Source organism: Armigeres subalbatus, unplaced genomic scaffold (genome assembly GCF_024139115.2).
Source record: "Armigeres subalbatus isolate Guangzhou_Male unplaced genomic scaffold, GZ_Asu_2 Contig46, whole genome shotgun sequence".
NCBI classification, from domain to species: Eukaryota; Metazoa; Arthropoda; class Insecta; order Diptera; family Culicidae; genus Armigeres; species Armigeres subalbatus.
Window position 1 is genome coordinate 16,496 of NW_026943216.1, and position 7,811 is coordinate 24,306.

Sequence of the window (7,811 nt, forward strand, 5' to 3'; positions counted from 1 at the left end):
TTCTTTCAATTTTAGCTGAAAAATTTCTATTGCCAAATCCAATCCAAGCTCAATCTGAAAAATCCAGTCCAAATACGGTGGAATCCAAATATCAGAAATCCACGCCCAATCCAGATCAATTTGGAATTCTCATCTCATATTCACGATAGAAAATCCAATACCAATACAGTTTCTGAAGTCCAATAGTGTCCGACACACTGTCCTCTAATGAATCGACGAAGAGGCTGTCCAATTCAAAACAATTCAAATTGAAAATCCATCTGTCTTTAAATATTGATTTGTAGGGACTCAGAGGGTATATCATCTCACCGGTGGGAGCCTGGAGTCGTAAAAATCGTTCCAAAAAAGTCTTTTATATTTTTTATTTATTTTGTTGTCTTTATTATCGAGACTTTCAGCCCGAGGCTGTGGTAACGGACAACAGTCTTGGCTTGTGCCACCTACGAATTTGTGCCAATTACTCAATGCTAATGCTGGAAGGAAATTATGTTTGGTCATCATCCCTTCTGTGTACTAAAGAAATAATTGAACCTTGTTGTAAGAATCTTGGGTCCGACTAAAAATTTATACGATACGAGTATTGTTTTTTCTGGGTAAGTAACATCGTGTCGTCGAAGTAAATCATTTATTTATTTATTGTTTATTGAATTCACCTAGATTTTTTTGTCGTAAGTGTTACAGTTTTGCCTTTCTCGTATACTAAGTATACGGTAAAGGCTATATGATCGCTCCAAAAACAAACTTTTTATAGGAAGGCCTGGAGACCCATATAGTGTTATATACCAATCGACCTCAGTTCGACGAATTGAGGTGATGTCTGTCAATGTGTGTGTGTGTGTGTGTGTGTGTGTGTGTGTGTGTGTGTGTGTGTGTGTGTGTGTGTGTGTGTGTGTGTATGTGTGTGTGCGCAAAACGACTCAAAAAATGTCACTCATTTTTCGGGCACTTACCGTCAACCGATTTGCTTTTGCCAACAAGTTGCATTCGACGCAGAATCCTGTCCCATTGTTTCCTATTTGAAATTGGCCAGATCAAACTATGGGATCGAATGTTATGGCCAAAATACAAATTTATACGAAAAAATCGCGTAAAAAATGTCACTCATTTTTCGGGCACTTCTCCTCAACCGATTTGCTCGCAACAAGTTGCATTCGACGCAGAATCCTGTTCCATTGTTTCCTATTTGAAATTGGCCAGATCAAACTATGGGATCGAGAGTTATGGCCAAAATACAAGTTCATACGAAAAAAATCGCGTAAAGAATGTCACTCATTTTTCGGGCACTTCTCCTCAACCGATTTGCTCGCAACAAGTTGCATTCGACGCAGAATCCTGTCCCATTGTTTCCTATTTGAAATTGGCCAGATCGAACTATGGGATCGAAAGTTATGGCCAAAATACAAATTCATACGAAAAAATCGCGTAGAAAATGTCACTCATTTTTCGGGCACTTATCCTCAACCGATTTGCTTGCAACAAGTTGAATTCGACGCAGAATCCTGTCCCATTGTTTCCTATTTGAAATTGGCCAGATCGAACTATGGGATCAGAAGTTATGGCCAAAATACAAATTCATAAGAAAAAATCGCGTAAAAAATGTCACTCATTTTTCGGGCACTTCTCCTCAACCGATTTGCTCGCAACAAGTTGCATTCGACGCAGAATCCTGTCCCATTGTTTCCTATTTGAAATTGGCCAGATCGAACTATGGGATCAGAAGTTATGGCCAAAATACAAATTCATAAGAAAAAATCGCGTAAAAAATGTCACTCATTTTTCGGGCACTTCTCCTCAACCGATTTGCTCGCAACAAGTTGCATTCGACGCAGAATCCTGTCCCATTGTTTCCTATTTGAAATTGGTCAGATCGAACTATGGCCTCGAAAGTTATGGCCAAAATACAAATTCATAAGAAAAAATCGCGTAAAAAATGTCACTCATTTTTCGGGCACTTATCCTCAACCGATTTGCTCGCAACAAGTTGCATTCGACGCAGAATCCTGTCCCATTGTTTCCTATTTGAAATTGGCCAGATCGAACTATGGGATCGAAAGTTATGGCCAAAATACAAAATTCTACGAAAAAATCGGGTAAAAAAAGTCACTCATTTTTCGGGCACTTATCCTCAACCGATTTGCTCGCAACAAAGTGCATTCGACGTAGAATCCTGTCCCATTAATTCCTATGTGAAATTGGCCAGATCGAACTATGGGATCGAAAGTTATGGCCAAAATACAAAATCATACGAAAAAATCGCGTAAAAAATGTCACTCATTTTTCGGGCACTTATCTCAACCAATTTGCTCGCAACAAGTTGCATTCGACGCAGAATCCTGTCCCATTGTTTCCCTATTTGAAATTAGCCAGATCGAACTATGGGATCGAAAGTTATGGCCAAAATACAAATTCCTACGAAAAAATCGCGTAAAAATGTCACTCATTTATCGGGCACTTATCCTCAACCGATTTGCTCACCAACAAGTTTGCATTCGACGCAGAATCCTGTCCCATTGTTTCCCTATTTGAAATTGGCCAGATCGGACTATGGGATCAAAAGTTATGGCCCAAAACACAAAAATCATACGAAAAAATCGTGTAAAAATGTCATTCATTTTTCGGGCACTTATCCTCAACCGATTTGCTCGCCTCAAATTGGATTCGACGCAGAATCCTGTCCCACTGTCTCCTTTTTTAAATTGGCCAGATCAAACTATGGCATCGAAGTATGGCCAAAATACAAAATCCTACGAAAAAATCGCGTAAAATATGTCACTCATTTTTCGGGCACTTCTCCTCAACCGATTTGCTCACAACAAGTTGCATTCGACGTAGAATCCTGTCCCGTTGTTTTCTATTGAAAATTGGCCATATCGGACTATGGGATCGAAAATTATGGCCAAAATACAAATTCATACAAAAAAATCGCGTAAAAAATGTCACTCATTTTTCGGACATTTATCCTCAACCGATTTGCTCGCAACAAGTTGCATTCGACGCAGAATCCTGTCCCATTATTTCCTATTTGAAATTGGCCAGATCGGACTATGGGATCGAGAGTTATTTTTCAGGCACTTATTCTCAACCGATTTGCTCGCAACAAATTGCATTCCACGCAGAATCCTTTCCCATTGTTTCCTATTGAAAATTGGACAGGACGGACTATGGGATCGGAAGTTATGGCCAAAATACCTTTTTCATAAAAACACAAAAATGTCACCTATTTTCGGACACCTAACCTTAATCGATTCACACGCAACAAGTTGCGTACGACGCAGAATCCCGTTCCTATTGTTTCCTATTGAAAATTGGCTAGATCGGACTATGGGATCGGAAGTTATGGCCGAAACACCATTTTAGCCTTTTTATACGAAAAGGCTGTATGTTCGCTCCAAACCAAACTTTTACAGAAGGCCTGGAGATCCCCCATAGTGTTATATATCAATCGATTCAGCTCGACGAACTGAGATGATGTCTCTGTCTCTCCCACTTCATACGGGAGTTTGGCAGAAAGACGGTCATGAGATTTATATCATAACAAATATTGCCCTCCGCTCACGTGATGGGAATGACATTTACGTTTTCTTTTTGTGTAGTCGGAGCTTCAGTTCAACTAACATCCAAAAGTGATATCCTTAAAATATATGACTGGGTGAAATAAAACAGGGTTATGTACGTCAAAAAGATTGGAAAAGGAAACAAAAATGTCGAAATTCTTATTAGCATATTGTAGATCAAGCTGAAAACCGAACCGAGGTCCCGCGAAATCGCATTTTCTCGCATTTCCGGATGTTGCAACTGCATCGTGAGTAGTGCGCAACTGTGCCATAGTCGGGCACCACTCGCGATGCATTTGCGACATCCGGAAATGGGACAAAATATGATTGTCGGTTTTCAACTGGATCTACAATATCTTTGCCATAAATAATCTGATTTTCATAGAACGGACAAAGAAATTTGTCTTTTTTACTCCTAGCCACTAGCTCATCTTTTTTCAAGCACACACATTTTACGAAGGTCGAGAAAGGCACCATCACCGCTAGGTGGATTAATCTGGGTTTTTATGGAAAAATCGCTAAAAAAACTCACTCATTTTTCAGGCACTTTTCCTCAACCGATTTGCTCGCATTAAATTGCATTCGACGCAGAATATCTCATATTTTCTTATTGAAAATTGGCCAGATCGGACTATGGGCTTAGAAGTTATGGTAAAATTACTATTTATTGTGAAAAAGAGTTCAAAAAGGTCTAGCTCACTTTTTTAGCACTTAGACTTCATCTATTTCCCAAGCAACACAAGTTCAACAAATCTGGTTGCAGTAACCAAATTGTGACTGAATCCGGTCATATATAAGTTACTGTGATTGATGTGCAATATGTGTGCTTCTCAGGTCTCTCGCATCAGATTGCATTCGACACAGAATCTTGTCCCATTGTTTCCTATAGAAACTTGTCCGGATCGTACAATTGGGTCAAAAGTTATGGCGAAAATACTAATTTTAAAACTACAAAATAAAATGCCATTTTTTGCTCTTATGCTCATCCGATTTGTTTGCAACAAATTGCGTTTGGCGAGAATTTTTTTATGCCTATAAACATATATGAAAAATAAGACCAATCCACATATTGGTGTTATTTTAGATTTTTCCAAACCTTTTGAACGAACGAGAAAGGCACCATCACCGCTAGGTGGATTAATCTGGGTTTTTATCCTTCATCTTACCATAATTCGGTCCAGTCTTTCAACATTTGCAATTTTATCTTGGGTTGATCCGCAGGCTGTGTCGTATGAGGTGCTGGCTGCGAAACTAACGGATGTGCAATATACTTTCAACGATTTTCTCTTTGCAGGTTTTTTTTTCCAAAATGCTTCTCTCAGCCAGGTCACCCGTCAATTAGAAAGCAAAACGAATTTGGTGAGAAGTTCTTCGAGAACCTTACATTACCTTACCTTGGCTGCAGCATACACCTATGCTTGGCGTATTGTAGAGCTCCACAATCGTCGGTCTTGGGCGATGTTCTTCTAGTTTCCCCGATCGTTCAGGGTCCCCAGCTCCGATTCCACCGCGTGCAGCCAGCGTGTTCGTGGCTTTTCAAGATGTCGCCAGCTCTATTTGATTCTCTGTTGTTCTTCGAGAACCTTATCGAAACTAAAATGCACAAGAATCATGACGATAATGTAAACGAACTCCCACACTAATCAGAGACAGAGAAAGGAATTCAGTAAAAGCTTCTTCCAAGCGAAAACATTTTGGATTGGATGAACCAGCAGCCGAATTACGGTCAAAAAATCTTTTGTAAAAAAAGAAATTCTCGAAGAAATTTTTTAAATTATCTAATTTTGGAATTCAGACGAAAGTGTGTAAGAAACTTTTTGACAGATGAAAAAGAAAATGAGAATTTAATTGTTTTTAATATTTTTGTGAGCGAAATTCGATAAAAGTTTTTTTTCTGGGATGTAATTTGAAGGTATAATTGTGTCTTCACTTCCCAGAATGAGTGTAAAATAATGTGGGAAATATTCTCGGCTCCTGTGGCATGTATCCACTGTACTTAACTGCCAATCACGATACATACTCATGCAATGGCGGGCAAGGAAAAAGCTTCAAATCATAACTGTGGAAAAGCTAATAGAACGCTAAGTTGAAATGCTGGCTATGTAGCTTTGACTCCAACAGAGAATCACCCAACACAGCTCGATGTACTTGTACTTTGGAATCCTGCTTACAACTGCCAGCAGTAATGGCTGTACCTCACATGCACGCGATTAAGCTATTCGAACTACTTTTCTAAGTGTCAGCCGGGCCACCACCACCTTGGCATGATCTACCTATAATCCGGCGTATACCACGCGTTAGTACCGATGCTTCATCACTGCTAGCGATCCAAACAACCATCCAATGCATGATATCGAACAAAGTCCCAGGTGCGAGACGCCGATTCCATGACATTCGCTCAAATGTTGCATCGTCTACTCCGCAATAACTGGGACATAACAAGTTTCCCGGGCTACCGGATGCATTGATTTCAGTCTAGCTCAACGGCGATCTGATATGCAGATTAAGATCGACGAACTGCCTTACATTCCTAATCGACAGGCTTAGTCAATAACGTTAACAAAATCAAAACGTTGAATGCGAACACGATGACCGCTTCCAACTTTATAGTGGCCGGAAAATTAGTGAAAAATGTGGAAAGCTTCTTGGGAGCCAAATGGCGTCAAAGTTTAAGTAATGTGTGAAATCTGTGCTACTATACGCTAGTAAAACATGGTGTGCATCAGGGGACAGTCAGCGGCTATTCACCAATGGTGCTGGGCTGGTAGCCTCACAATGGGCTTTCAAACACCGAACTCCATCGTCTTTGTTACCATAGGGCAATAGCCTCCAAAAAGAAATAAAAGAAGCCGAACGAAATTCAACCTCGCACATATTTAGGCGACAACTGGGCATCGTCCAGGATGCAGATCTTCCAAGTCGGTGCTTTGCATTGGTGTTCACATGACCCACACACAAGTAACTTAGTAAGTTAAATGTAAGTTGAATTATCTGACCAAATCTAAAAAAATAGAAACCTCGCAGTTAATAACTGTGGAAGTGCTTAATGAACAATAAGCTACGAGGCGGCAATGTCCCAGTGTGGGGATGTAATGCCAATAAGAAGAAGAAGAAGAAGTTATTTCAATCCGCCTCCTACATTACATTGCGGGGTCCTCTAAATCCATTTCCCAAATTTCATTGTGCGTTCATCCCGATCCGCTTCCTACATTCCATTGCGCGGTCATCCCGATCCGCTTCCATCACTTCATTCCACGGTTCTCACGATCCGCTTTTTAAATTTCTCTACGCGGCATTCCGATCCGCTTCCTGAATTTCACTGCGCAGTTTTCCCAATCGGCTTCCTAAATTTCATTGTGCGGTCATCCCGATCCGCTTCCTACATTCAAGTCGCGGTCATCCCGATCCGCTTCCTAAATTTCATTGCGGGGTCATTCCAATCCGCTTCCTGAATTCCATTACGTGGTCATCCCGATCTGCCTCTGTTATTTGATTGCGCGGTCATCCTGATCCGCTTCCAACAAATCCATTAAGCATCCACATCGATTCTATACTAGTCACAAAGTTAGTAACTCAGTAACTTTAACCATTCACAACCCTAACAATCCCAATCAGAATGCGTTCAGCAGCTAAACTGTGCTTTTCCATATACAATAAATCTCACAACAAAAACACTACATTTTTTACCCAGTTTGTATATTTGGCAGGTCCAGTCGCATACTCAATTCCTCAACCCACCTGAAATCCCCATTATATAAACAAACAAACATATCCTCCGCGTGAAAACCGACTCCAGTGTGTCGGTGACAGTGACAATATTTATGTATGATTATTTACTTGCTATAACAGTTTAGCAATCGATTTCGGTGAATCAGTAAACCTCATAAGTGCATCGCAAGCTTCTTCTTCCTAAGCACTACATTCCAACTGGAACTTGGCCTGCTTTTCTTAGTAATCTATTAGCATTTCTTTAGTTATTAATTAGTATGTATCTTGCGTGGCAAATACACTATGCCCAGGGCGTCGAGAATGTTTCCCACCCGAAAACATCCTAGATAGGATTAAGAATCGATCTCGCCATCTCCAGATTCTGTGGCTTTGTTCGCAAGGCTAACAGGAAACGTCAAGCCAGCATAGACGTCAAATCATTGCAACTTACAGGGCTTTTAGTAGGTGCAGTTCATTTCTGATAACTTGCACGCGCGTTTTCTTTCGAAAGGTTGGGCATTTTCTCGCTTACGTCTATTAATGCCAGTA